Source organism: Puma concolor, chromosome E3 (assembly GCF_028749965.1).
Source record: "Puma concolor isolate L17-30 chromosome E3, mPumCon1.1.hap2, whole genome shotgun sequence".
In the NCBI taxonomy this organism is placed as follows: domain Eukaryota; kingdom Metazoa; phylum Chordata; class Mammalia; order Carnivora; family Felidae; genus Puma; species Puma concolor.
In genome coordinates, this window is record NC_141682.1 from 22671729 (window position 1) to 22685016 (window position 13288).

Here is a 13288-nt window from a genome sequence, read left to right on the forward strand (position 1 = left end):
GCTCTGAGCCGTCAGCACAGGGCCCGTCGCCGGGCTCGAACTCGCGGGACCGCGAGATCGTGACCCGAGCCGAAGTGGGACGCCCAACCGACTGAGCCAGCCAGGTGCCCCATAAGTAGCCACTGTTTTCCGTTATAGTTCTATCCGTATAAACCCTGCTACCCTTAAAACACCTGGGATCCCAACAGATTTAAAGACGGTAAATCGTTTGCTGTTTCTTCTAGATTTGGCTAATAGGTTCTGTTCAGCGCCGATTTCAATGTCCTCTCGGCCAGCTTTCCCTTGACCTTGAAGGGGACATGTTTTACCTTGTTACGCACAGGGCACCCAAACCCTTCTGCTATCACATGTCATCTTTGCAGGCGGGACCTTAACTTACCGGGAGCACAGGTATGACCTCGCATGTCCGACATCCTACCGTGAGGACATTTGTTGGACACGTTTGTTGAGGACGTACAAGTCTCAAATCTTTCCGTATTTTGGGGGTTCTGGAGGCAACATATTCCTTGTTGATAAATTTTACTTCAGCCCATTTATGCTGTTACTTGTAAACCAGACCACACTGAGTGGGCCTCCACCCAAACAAAGCGGTTGGAGAATACTCTCCTCCCATAGAGACAAATGTACGTGTATGTCTTCCTTTGGCCACAGCCTCCAAGCCCACCAATGTCCACCCTGGTCAGAAGTAACCACTGTTTTGGGGTGCCTTGGTGGCTCGGTCAGTGTAAGCATCTGACTTTGGCTCAGGTTGTGGTCTCGTGCCTTGTGATCTTGTGGCTCGTGACCTCTCAGCCCCGCCTCTGTCAGCGCAGAACGTGCTTCAGGTCCTCTTTCTCCCTCTCTGTCTCTCTCTCTCTCTCTGCCCCTCCCCCATTTTCACTCTCAAACAAGAAAAATAAACATAAAAAAATTATTGCAAACAAAAGAAGTAGCCACTGTTTTTTTTTTTTTCAGTGTTGAATTGATTGTATTCTTGCTTATAAACTTTCTATAGACAATGTAGCGTTCTTTTGTACCCCTGGACAAACCACTCTCACTGCTCCATTGTTGGTCCGCCACTAGAGAGAATAATTAGTAAGTACTTCACATAGAATGTGGCATGGTGTTTAATTTTGAAAACACTTAGGTAACACTGATGTTAAAGTTTTTTTTCAATATATGAAATTTATTTTCAAATTGGTTTCCCGACAACACCCAGTGCTCATCCCAAAAGGTGCCCTCCTCAATACCCATCACCCACCCTCCCCTCCCTCCCATCCCCCATCAACCCTCAGTTTGTTCTCAGTTTTTAAGAGTCTTTTATGCTTTGGCTCTCTCCCACTCTAACCTCTTTTTTTTTTCCTTCCCCTCCCCCATGGGTATCTGTTAAGTTTCTCAGGATCCACATAAGAGTGAAACCATATGGTATCTGTCTTTCTCTGTATGGCTTATTTCACTTAGCATCACACTCTCCAGTTCCATCCACGTTGCTACAAAGGGCCATAGTTCGTTCTTTCTCATTGCCACGTAGTACTCCATTGTGTACATAAACCACAATTTCTTTATCCATTCATCAGTTGATGGACATTTAGGCTCTTTCCATCATTTGGCTATTGTTGAGAGTGCTGCTATAAACATTGGGGTACAAGTGCCCCTATGCATCAGTACTCCTGTTTCCCTTGGGTCAATTCCTAGCAGTGCTATTGCTGGGTCATACGGTAGGTCTATTTTTCATTTTCTGAGGAACCTCCACACCGCTTTCCAGAGTGGCTGCACCGATTTGCATTCCCACCGACAGTGCAAGAGGGTTCCCGTTTCTCCACGTCCTCTCCAGCATCTATAGTCTCCTGATTTGTTCGTTTTGGCCACTCTGACTGGCGTGAGGTGATATCTGAGTGTGGTTCTGATTTGTATTTCCCTGATGAGGAGCGACGTTGAGCATCTTTTCATGTGCCTGTTGGCCGTCCGCATATCTTCTTTAGAGAAGTGTCTATCCATGTTTTCTGCTCATTTCTTCACTGGGTTATTTGTTTTTCGGGTGTGGAGTTCGATGAGCTCTTCATAGATTTTGGATGCTAGCTAGCCCTTTGTCCGATGTGTCATTTGCAAATATCTTCTCCCATTCCGTTGGTTGCCTTTTAGTTTTGTTGGTTGTTTCCTTTGCTGTGCAGAAGCTTTTTATCTTCATAAGGTCCCAGTAATTCATTTTTGCTTTTAATTCCCTTGCCTTTGGGGATGTGTCGAGTAAGAGATTGCTACGGCTGAGGTCAGAGAGATCTTTTCCTGCTTCCTCCTCTAGGGTTTTGATGGTTTCCTGTCTCACATTCAGGTCCTTTATGCATTTTGAGTTTATTTTTGGGAATGGTGTGAGAAAGGGGTCTAGTTTCAGCCTTCTGCATGTTGCTGTCCAGTTCTCCCAGCACCGTTTGTTAACGAGACTGTCTTTTTTCCATTGGATGTTCTTTCTGCTTTGTCAAAGATTAGTTGGCCATACGTTTGTGGGTCTAGTTCTGGGGTTTCTATTCTATTCCCTTGGTCTATGTGTCTGTTTTTGTGCCAATACCATGCTGTCTTAATGATGGCAGCTCTGTAGTAGAGGCTAAAGTCTGGGATTGTGATGCCTCCTGCTTTGGTCTTCTTCAAAATGACTTTGGCTATTCGGGGCCTTTTGTGGTTCCATATGAAGTTTAGAATTGCTTGTTCTAGTTTCGAGAAGAATGCTGGTGCGATTTTGATTGGGATTGCATTGAATGTGTAGATAGCTTTGGCTAGTATTGACATTTTGACAATATTTATTCTTCCAATCCATGAGCAGGGAATGTCTTTCCATTTCTTTATATCTTCTTCAATTACCTTCATAAGCTTTCTATAGTTTTCAGCATACAGATCTTTTACATCTTTGGTTAGCTTTATCCCTAGGTATTTTATGCTTCTTGGTGCAATTGTGAATGGGATCAGTTTCTTTATTTGTCTTTCTGTTGCTTCATTGTTAGTGTATAAGAATGCAACTGATTTCTGTACATTGATTTTGTATCCCGCAACTCTGCTGAATTCATGTATCAGTTGTAGCAGACTTTTGGTGGAGCCTATCGGATTTTCCACGTATAATATCATGTCATCTGCAAAAAGCGAAAGCTTGACTTCATCTTTGCCAGTTTTGATGCCTTTGATTTCCTTTTGTTGTCTGATTGCTGATGCTAGCACTTCCAACACTGTGTTAAACAACAGCGGTGAGAGTGGGCATCCCTGTCGTGTTCCTGATCTCAGGGAAAAAGCTCTCAGTTTTTCCCCATTGAGGATGATGTTAGCTGTGGGCTTTTCATAAATGGCTTTTATGATGTTTAAGTATGTTCCTTCTATCCCGACTTTCTTAAGGGTTTTTATTAAGAAAGGGTGCTGGATTTGGTCAAAGGCCTTTTCTGCATCGATTGACAGGATCATATGGTTCTTATCTTTTCTTTTATTAATGTGATGTATCACGTTGATTGATTTGCGAATGTTGAACCAGCCCTGCATCCCAGGAAGGAATCCCACTTGATGTTGGTGAATCGTTCTTTTTCTATGCCGTTGAATTCGATTTGCTAGTATCTTATTGAGAATTTTTGCATCCATATTCATCAGGGATATTGGCCTGTAGTTCTCTTTTCTTACCGGGTCTCTGTCTGGTTTAGGAATCAAAGGAATACTGGCTTCATAGAATGAGTCTGGAAGTTTTCCTTCCCTTTCTACTTCTTGGAATAGCTTGAGAAGGATAGGTATTATCTCTGCTTTCAACGTCTGGTAGAACTCCCCTGGGAAGCCATCTGGTCCTGGACTCTTATTTGTTGGGAGATTTTTGATAACCGATTCAGTTTCTTCACTGGTTATGGGGTCTGTTCAAGCTTTCTATTTCCTCCTGATTGAGTGTTGGAAGAGTGTGGGTGCTTAGGAATTTGTCCATTTCTTGCAGGTGGTCCAGTTTGTTGGCATATAATTTTGCCTAGTATTCCCTGATAATTGTTTGTATCTCTGAGGGATTGGTTGTAATAATTCCATTTTCATTCGTGATTTTATCTATTTGGGTCATCTCCCTTTTCTTTTTGAGAAGCCTGGCTAGAGGTTTGTCAACTTTGTTAATGTTTTTCAAAAAACCAACTCTTGGTTTCGTTGATCTGCTCTACTGTTTTTTTAGATTCTATATGGTTTATTTCTGCTCTGCTCTTTATTATTTCTCTTCTTCTGCTGGGTTGAGGCCGCCTTTGGTGTTCTGCTTCTATTTCCTTTAGGTGTGCTGTTGGATTTTGTATTTGGGATTTTTCTTGTTTCTTGAGATAGGCCTGGATTGCAATGTGTTTTCCTCTCAGGGCTGCCTTCGCTGCATCCCAAAGCGTTTGGATTGTTGTATTTTCATTTTCGTTTGTTTGCATATACTTTTTAATTTCTTTTCTAATTGCCTGGTTGACCCACTCATTCTTTAGTAGGGTGTTGTTTAACCTCCATGCTTTTGGAGGTTTTCCAGACTTTTTCCTGTGGTTGATTTCAAGCTTCATCGCATTGTGGTCTGAAAGTATGCATGGTATAATTTCAATTCTTGTATACTTATGAAGGGCTGTTTTGTGACCCAGTATATGATCTATCGTGGAGAATGTTCCATGTGCACTCGAGAAGAAAGTATATTCTGTTGCTTTGGGATGCAGAGTTCTAAATATATCTGTCCAGTCCATCTGATCCAATGTGTCATTCAGGGCCCTTGTTTCTTTATTGACCACGTGTCCCGATGATCTATCCATTTCTGTAAGTGGAGTGTTAAAGTCCCCTGCAGTTACCACATTCTTATCGATAAGGTTGCTTATGTTTATGAGTAATTGCTTTATATGTCTGGGGGCTCCGGTATTCGGCGCGTAGACGTTTATAATTGTTAGCTCTTCCTGGTGGATAGACCCTGTAATCATTATGTAATGCCCTTCTTCATCTCTTGTTACAGCCTTTAATTTAAAGTCGAGTTTGTCTGCTATAAGTATGGCTACTCCAGCTTTCTTTTGGCTTCCAGTAGCATGATAAATCGTTCTCCATCCCCTCACTCTCAATCTAAAGGTGTCCTCAGATCTAAAATGAGTCTCTTGTAGACAGCAAATAGATGGGTCTTGTTTTTTTATCCATTCGGATACCCTGTGTCTTTTGGTTGGCGAATTTAATCCATTTACAGTCAGTGTGATTATAGAAAGATACGGGTTTAGAGTCATTGGGATGTCTGTATGTTTTATGCTTGTAGTGCTGTCTCTGCTACTTTGTCTCACAGGATCCCCCTTAGGATCTCTTGTAGGGCTGGTTTAGTGGTGACAAATTCCTTCAGTTTTTGTTTGTTTGGGAAGACCTTTATCTCTCCTTCTATTCTAAATGACAGACTTGCTGGATAAAGGATTCTCGGCTGCATATTTTTTTCTGTTCAGCACATTAAAGATCTCGTGCCAATCCTTTCTGGCCTGCCAAGTTTCAAAAGAGAGATCAGTCACGAGTCTTCTAGTTCTCCCTTTCTATGTGAGGGCACGTTTACCCCTTGCTGCTTTCAGACTTTTCTCCTTATCCTTGTATTTTGCCAGTTTCACTATGATACGTCGTGCAGAAGATCGATTCAAGTTACGTCTGAAGGGAGTTCTCTGCGCCTCTTGGATTTCAGTGCCTTTTTCCTTCCCCAGTTCAGGGAAGTTCTCAGCTATTATTTCTTCAAGTATCCCTTCGGCACCTTTCCCTCTCTCTTCCTCCTCTGGGATACCAATTATGCGTGTATTATTTCTTTTTAGTGTATCACTTAGTTCTCTAATTTTCCCCTCCTACTCCTGGATTTTTTTGTCTCTCTTTTTCTCAGCTTCCTCTTTTTCCATAACGTTATCTTCTATTCTAGTTCACCTATTCTCTCCTCTGCCTCTTCAATCCGAGCCGTCGTCGTTTCCATTTCGTTTTGCATTTCGTTTAAAGCGTTTCTCAGCTCCTCCTGACTGTTCCTTAGTCCCTTGATCTCTGTAGTAAGAGATTCTCTGCTGTCCTCTATACTGTTTTCAAGCCCAGCGATTAATTTTATGACTATTATTCTAAATTCCCTTTCTGTTATATTACTTAAATCCTTTTTGATGAGTTCATTAGCTGTTGTTATTTCCTGGAGATTCTTCTAAGGGGAATTCTTCCGTTGGGTCATTTTGGATAGTCCCTGGAGTGGTGCGGACCTGCAGGGCACTTCCCCTGTGCTGTGGTGTATAACTGGAGTTGGTGGGTGGAGCCGCAGTCAGACCCCATGTCTGCCCCCAGCCCACCGCTGGGGCTACAGTCGGACTGGTGTGTGCCTTCTCTTCCCCTCTCCTAGGGGCGGGATTCACTGTGGGGTGGCGTGGCCCGTCTGGGCTACTTGCACACTGCCAGGCTTGTGGTGCTGGGGATCTGGCCTATGAGCTGGGGTGGGTGGGCAAGGTGCACGGGGGCAGGAGGGGCAGGCTTAGCTCGCTTCTCCTTAGGTGATCCACTTCAGGAGGGGCCCTGTGGCAGCGGGAGGGAGTCAGACCCGCTGCTGCCGGAGGGGTGGCTCCGCAGAAGCACAGCGTTGGGTGATTGCGAGGAGCAGGCAAGTTCCCTGGCAGGACCTGGTTCCCTTTGGGATTTTGGCTGGGGGATGGGCCACTGTGTTTTTAACTTAAAAACAATTTTCTTTTAACGTGTATTCATTTTTGAGAGACAGAGACAGCACATGGGCGGGGAAGGGGCGGAGAGAGAGAGGGAGATACGGGACTGAAGCAGGCTCCAGGCTTCCAGCTGTCTGCGCGGAGCCGGACGCGGGGCTCAAACTCACAAACTGCCAGATCATGACCTGAGCCCAAGTTGGACGCTCAACCGACGGAGCCACCCAGGCGCCCCTAATTTTTTTTTTACGTTTGTTCATTTTTGAAAGTGAGAGAGAGAGCACAGGCAGGGGTGGGGCGGAGAGAGAGGGGGACACAGAATCCGAAGCAGGCTCCAGGCTCCGAGCCGTCAGCACAGAGCCCAGCGCGGAGCTAAAACTCAGGAACCGCGAGATCACGAACCGCCGCCCCCTCCCACCGGTGCCCGGCCTAGCCGGGGCCGGGACGCGGGGCTCCGCGCGCTCCAGGGAGCGGCCTGGGTTGGGGGGGGTGGGCGGAGGGGGCTCGGGCGGCGGGGGCCAGGCCGCGCGCCGCGCCCAAGCCTGGCGATCGTCTGCCAGCCTGGCCCCACGCGCCCCCCGGCGGGCGGCGCCACTGGAAGTGACGCGGCGAGGGCGGGGCTCCGGCCTGGGAGCAGCAGCTGCCGCCACCGCCGCCGCGGTCGCCGCTGCTGCCGCAGCCGTCGCTCAGCCGCCGCAGTAGCGGCCGCAGCCGGCGCAGCCGCCGTGGCAGCAGCCGCCATAGCAGCAGCCGCCGCTGCCGCCGCAGCAGGCGTAGCCGGCGCAGCCGCCGCAGCAGCAGCCGCCACCGCAGCAGCCGCCACCGCCGTAGCAGCAGGCGCAGCCGCCACAGGAGCAGCCGCAGCAGCCTCCGCCGCTGACGCCGCAGCCGCCGCCACCTCGGCTGGAAGCGATGTAGCCGCGCCAGGCGCGAGCCCCGCGGGCCGCCGCTGCCGTTGCCCTTCAAGCACATGAAGCAGCTCTCCAAGCAGACCGTGGGCAGGTGAGTGAGCCGTGCGGGGCCGGACGGGAGCGCGCGGGCCGGGGGATCAGGGGTCGGGGTCGTGGCCCGGGCCGGGGCGGGTCCGCTGCCCCGCGGGGCCCCGTGCTCGTGCCCGGCCGCCCGCTCCACGCCGTGTCCGCTTCGGGCCAGGGACGAGGGCTGCGCCACGCCGCGGCCAGGCGGCCAGCTCAGGGCTGCCGCCCGAGCACCCGGGAACAGCGGGGCGGGCCGGCCTCCAGGGACGCCCCCCGCGCGGGTCCCCGCCGCCCATTGTCCCGGCCCCGCTGAGCGTCGTCCTCTGGGGTCTGGACCCAAGCTTTCCCCGGGCCTCCCCCCCTCTCCCGGGGCTTGGCCTTGGGCGGAAACTCGGCTAACTGGTGTGCCCGAGGCCGGGCGGGCGCGGTGCTCTGGGGGGCGGCATTCTCAGCCTTTCCGGGTCGCCCGGCCGCTGCCGACCGACCGTCCACCTCCAAGTGCCTGATGGCAGTAAATAAGGAAGGGGCGATCAGAGCCCATCGGAGCCGCTTCGGGAGACTCAGGACTCCCTTGGAGGGACTTTGGAGGGTGTGCCCTCTCCCAACCGTGGCCCCTATGGACCCGACTGCTCAAGTTCTTGACCTGTAGACATTTGGAAGCGGGAGGAAAGAATTGTGGAAAGGCCTTGGGCAAATGGAAAAACAAAAAGAGGGGGGGGCTGTCAAAACAGCTTTTCTCACTTTGGATTGGGGAGCAAATCCTTCTCCAGGTTTCTCTGGTATGGCTTTAATGCTTGACAGGAAACGATGGATGATGAAATGACAGAAGAGACCGGAGTTTGTAGTGGTTTTGAGAGCCTCTGGAGGTTGATTATGGTGTGCTGTGTTATCTGGGGTAAATCTTTCAAGGTCTTTCAGGGCAGTGAGCTGTCCTGTCCCTGCTGACTGTTCCTTCCGAGAAGGGCTATGAAAGTGTGACTTTTTCATCGCTTTTTCTTCTTCTTTGTTTTCAACAGTTGAGTAAAAGGGGGCGTTTGGTTTGGCCAGAGCACGTGGGGACACTTCTTTTCTGTGTGTGTCTGAAAATACTTTTACCTCCCCTTGAGCTTTCTATATTTGCTTTTTACACTTTAGTCCCCCCCCCCAACGTTTTGCTTAGTTTTGTTCAATTTCGTTGCTACCCCCAGCCTGTTATCTCCGTGTGCACTTATCCTGTTTCCAGAGTGGATCCCTGTCCCTACAGCCTAGCGGTGCCTACTTTTCTGTCATTTGTAGGAAAATGACAGAAATAACGAGTGCCAAGGGGAAGGCAGACGGAATAGTCGTGGGGCCCGAAGCTTCAAGCAGGCATCTGTGAATGAGTTACAAGATAACTCCTTAGGAGTTTTGTCTCCCCCCCCCCCCCACCCCCCCCCCCCCCCCCCGGCATTCTCAGTAACATGCATTGTGAAATCAGTATTTAGTGACTATGAAGGCACATCTGTCACATTGTCATTCTGGCCAGTTTGTACATCTCATGAGGAAAGGGGTGTTTGCTCTTTTTGCACAAAGTTGTGAGACTTTTCAAGCTATCAAGCCACTCAGGGTCTCTTTGGCTCCGGCTTCCTCTGTAGCAGCTTCTCTCTTCACACTTCCGAATTACAGCCGTATGTGCCTCCTTTCGGTTGCCAGAGGCCGCCGAACCTTCTTCCCTCTTAGCCTCTACCTGGAAGTCTGCAAAGCTCCTTTGGCCTCACCTGCCGTATACCTGCCTCCTACTCATTCTTTAGGTGTCCAGACAAAGGTCACTGCCTCTAAAAGACCTTCTCTGATGCTCCAACGTGGATCGGGAGTCCCTCTCCTGGCCACTTACATACGTCCACGTAGCACCTGCTTTTCTATAATGCAACGCCTGTTTACTTGTAAGTATTCTCCATTAGACTGAACGCCTTGAGAGTCTTTGCCATCTTTCTGTTTCCTTGGCCAGCTCTGCTGTGGCTCCTGTCATAGGGTCGATTCTCCATAAACATTTGTCAATCCAGCACACATCTAGTTCTTACCAGCTCGCTCCGGTGGTGTGAGCCCAAGAATGGGAACATGAAAGCTGGATAGAGTAAATAGTGATTCGTGGTAGGATGGTAATTCTGGCCCTGACCTTTGACTCTGTTTGAAAATCTTTATTGCTAGATGCCAGTGGAAGCAGCAGCTGTTACGGAGCTCTTAGGGGTGTGGCATTTTCTGCTCCCAGAGCCAACACTGTTTCCTGGGGAAGCTTTGGCTTTACTCCTGTTGATTCCCTGCATAAGTTTGTATTTTTTCCACGTCAAGAATGACGAAGGACTAGGGAGGAAAAACGGAGGCAAGAGAGAGCCTAGAACTGTAATTGTGTGTTATTGGCGTAGGCATCGGGATTGGGATTTGGGGGGTATTTGGGTCAAGAGGAAAGCTAGAAAGCAGAGAAGTTACCTCCCCCCCCACCGCCCGCCGCAGCCAGGAGTGATATTCTGTGTGTGAGTGGCTCTCCCATTGTGTCTGTTCCCTATTCATAGAGTTCGAGTGGTGTCTTGTAAGGCAATATTCTCTTCCCAAGATTGAGGACCTCGTGAGTCACCCCACAGTGAGGTTCTGTGGGATGGACATGTGGGAGAACTAGTAATGGCTAGCAGAAGTGAGTTCTCATGCAGTTTGTTGACAATGGGTGCATGAATCTGTTTCGGGAGATGGTTTGTGTATCACAGGCGCGAGGATGATGCAGTGGTCTCTTGAGTGGGGTGTACCAAAGAAGAGAATTAGGATGGTTGATTCATCTGTTCAAGAGACACTTACGGAGCCCAAATTATGTGCCATTGTGGAAAGCAGAAAAGAATCCAAGTGAGTACAAACGCGGCTTCTGCCCTGAAGGGGCTCCACAGACTTGTGGAAGAGTTAGGCAAGGAAAAATGATTATATACCGTGAGGTAAGTCCTTACAGAGGGATGGCTGACACACTGAGTGAAACTCTACTCTTACTGGAAGGAGAGAGGTAACACAACACAACAAAACAAAAAAAAAAAAAACAGGAGAAAATTTGACCAGAGCCTTTCCCCTCTACCTTTCAACACTTCTTTCAAACTTCTGTTGTATTGAGTAGGTCCCTTTTTTTTTTTTATTAAAAATAAATTTTTTTGTAAATATTTATTTTTGTGAGAGAGGGTAGACAGAACACGAGCGTGGGAGAGGCAGAGAGAGAGGGAAACACAGAATCCGAAGCAGGCTCCAGGCTCCGAGCTGTCAGCACAGAGCCTGACGCGGGCCTCAAACCCACGAACCGAGAGAGCGTGACCGGAGCCGAAGTCAGACACTTGACCCAGTGAGCCACCCAGGTGCCGCGTAGGTCTCTTTTGATTGTCAGTAAACCCACCTCGAGGGGCGCCTGGGTGGCTCAGTTGGCTGAGTATCCGGCTCTTGATTTCAGCTCAGGTCATGATCTCACAGTTCCTGGGATCAAGCTCTGTGCCAGTGGTGGGGAGCCTGCTTGGGATCTTCTCTGTCTCTGCCCCTTCCCCGCTCTCTGTCTCAGATGAAAAAAGAAAAAAAACACACAAAACCCAACCAACTGGAATTGTTATAAGCCAAGCTGCGAATTTGATTGGCTCCTATGTGAGGAAAAGAGTCCAAAAGCAACATAGTTGCAGCCAGGGCTGGCTCCAGGGGTTCCACTCTTTAGGGAAGCTGTGTTGATAAGCAGGAATCGCCCCCCCCTCCACCCCCCCCCCCCATCCCCCCCCCCCCCCCCCCCCCCCCGCTTCCAACGTCTTCCGTTCAAGTCCCAGGGGGACAAAGAATACCTTTCACTGTGGCCAGAGCCCCAGGATTGACTCTGGAGGTATCTGATGGGGTCAGTGGCCTTTCCCTGGACATGGAAATGGAGTCAGCCCCACGCAAGCCACAGGGGCCTAGAATGGGAGGGTGCTGAGCCCCCTCCCCCGCAAGATAACCGGGATGTTCTTACCAGCAGGAGGCAGGAAGTGTGGTCTTTTCTAGTCCTGCTAAAAGGAAAGAAAGAGCTTTTTGGAAATTCCTGACGCAGAGAATCCAGTAGCTACGGATGGCAGTTGGCGTGGAGGGTGTGGAGGCAGGGGTGAACCAAGGTGGGGAACTTGCGCATTTGCTTGTGAGGTCGATGAGTCCAGGAGGACAGGCATCTGGGGGCCTAATAGAGTTGACTACGCGGGTGAGGCTCTGGAAGGGAGTGTCTCTTTGGATGTCGGCTTCTGCCAAGATGGAAGCTCTCCCTGGAGGCCTGATGGTTCTCCTAGATAGTAGCCTTTAGGTAAGTCAGGGTTGCAAACTCCAAGCCTCAGGGGACCAGGCTAATGAGAAGAAAATAAGAGCGACTTCGACCAGGTGAGGGCCGTGGGGGACCCGACGGCACCTGTCTTACCAAAGGGCCGCGTGAGACTATGGGCCCGCTGTCGGGCCCGACCTTTGGAGTTGTTGAGAAAGGCCTAAATCCTTCTGGATTTTCATGAAGATGAGGTGGCATTTAATGCCAATTGAAAACGACCACCAGGACCCTGAGCGGGACTAAACAAAACACATCTGTGGCCAGATTCGGTCTGTGGGTCACCAGTGGGCAGTTGCTTGTGTAAAAGGTTGGGGAGGTGAAGATTCCTGTGATGATTTTTCTCTTTTTCCTCCTGCGCCCCACCCTCCCATTACTACCTTCTCAGTTCTCGGATGTGTCGACGAGCTCGTCCTTTCCTTTACAGAAACGTTTCAGAGATCCGAGAGTACCCATCATCACCACTTCTCTCCTGGTTTGGTTTACCAAGCGCTGTACCGAACCACCTGGCCTGGTCTCACCTACTGGTGCTTGTTATCATTTCTGGCTTAGAGAGAGGAAAAATGACCTGCCGTTGTCTGCCCGGCCAGCGAGTGGCCGAGGCAGGACTTGGGGCCCGGGGTGTGACTCCGTACCCCGTGTGTTTCCGACTGTAGACACTGGGCCGGCTGCCCGCCAGGGAAGGGTTCCTTTGGATGAAATGTCTTTGGTGCTTGCTGACTTGCTGGGCTAGATGCTTTTGAGTCAAGTCTCTCGCTGCCTTCTCCAAGGCAAGTCCCAGAGGTGATGTTATTTATTCCTGGTTTAATGATGAGGAAGCGAGGACTCAAAGAGGTCATCGGGCTAGTTGATAAGAGCGCTGCCGTTCATCAGAAACCAGGGTTCTGCCTGCAAAGCAGGGAGAAGTCCTTACTTCACCCAGGCAACTCTTTCTTTAAGAAACCCCGTGTTAGAATTCTGTGTGACGACGCTTCCACAGAATCCTGGAAGCTGAGAGTTGGATGTTGCTCTAGTCCAGGGGCTCCCGCCAGGGATGGCCCCCTGGGGGACATTTGGCAATGGCCGGAGACGTTTTTGTTTTTGTCGTGACTTGGCTCGGGCGTGGGGTGCTCCTGGCATCTGGCGACACAGGCCGGGGCTGCTGCTGACCAGCCTACACCGCCAAGGACAGCCTCGCCGCACAGAATTATCTGGTCCCAAATGTCAGGAGTGGTGAGGTTGGGAATGCCTGGTCGAGTCCTTTGAGATTCTGGATATGTGAATCGTGAAAACCCAAGATGGGTGATGTTTGCCTGCAGGGTGAAGATGTGTTCTGTTTGGTCTGTTTCTTACGTGTGGAAGTCTTGATGACAATCATTGGGCCATACTGAACACTTGGGAGT

At 49.8% G+C, this 13288-nt stretch overlaps 1 long non-coding RNA gene across 1 annotated transcript in view; it reads left to right on the forward strand.

Annotated features, from left to right (window-relative positions):
* LOC147573055 (uncharacterized) overlaps window positions 1–13288 on the forward strand; it is a 176743-nt gene that overhangs the window by 48796 nt on the left and 114659 nt on the right. The gene's annotated exons all lie outside the window — the stretch shown is intronic.